Consider the following 548-nt stretch of genomic DNA (forward strand, 5'->3'; position numbering starts at 1 on the left):
CGGGAGCCAGTCACGGTGAGCGGGTCAGGGCTGCGGGGCCAGTCCCTGTGAGCGGGTCAGGGCTGCGGGGGCCAGTCCCTGTGAGCGGGTCAGGGCTGCGGGGCCAGTCCCTGTGAGAGGGTCAGGGCTGCGGGGGACAGTCCCTGTGAGCGGGTCAGGGCTTCGGGGGCCAGTCCCTGTGAGCGGGTCAAGGCTGCGGGAGCCAGTCCCGGTGAGCGGGTCAGGGCTGCGGGGGCCAGTCCCTGTGAGCGGGTCAGGGCTGCGGGGGCCAGTCCCTGTGAGCGGGTCAGGGCTGCGGGGCCAGTCCCTGTGAGAGGGTCAGGGCTGCGGGGGACAGTCCTTGTGAGCGGGTCAGGGCTGCGGTGGCAATTAGCTGTCAGCGGGACAGGGCTGCGGGGGCCAGTCCCTGTGAGCGGGTCAGGGCTGCGGGGGCCAGTCCCTGTCAGCGGGACAAGGCTGCGGGGGCCAGTCCCTGTCAGCGGGACAGGGCTGCGGGGGCCAGTCCCGCTGAGCGGGTCAGGGCTGCGGGGGCCAGTCCGTCTGAGCGG

This window comes from Stegostoma tigrinum, unplaced genomic scaffold (genome assembly GCF_030684315.1).
Source record: "Stegostoma tigrinum isolate sSteTig4 unplaced genomic scaffold, sSteTig4.hap1 scaffold_185, whole genome shotgun sequence".
NCBI classification, from domain to species: Eukaryota; Metazoa; Chordata; class Chondrichthyes; order Orectolobiformes; family Stegostomatidae; genus Stegostoma; species Stegostoma tigrinum.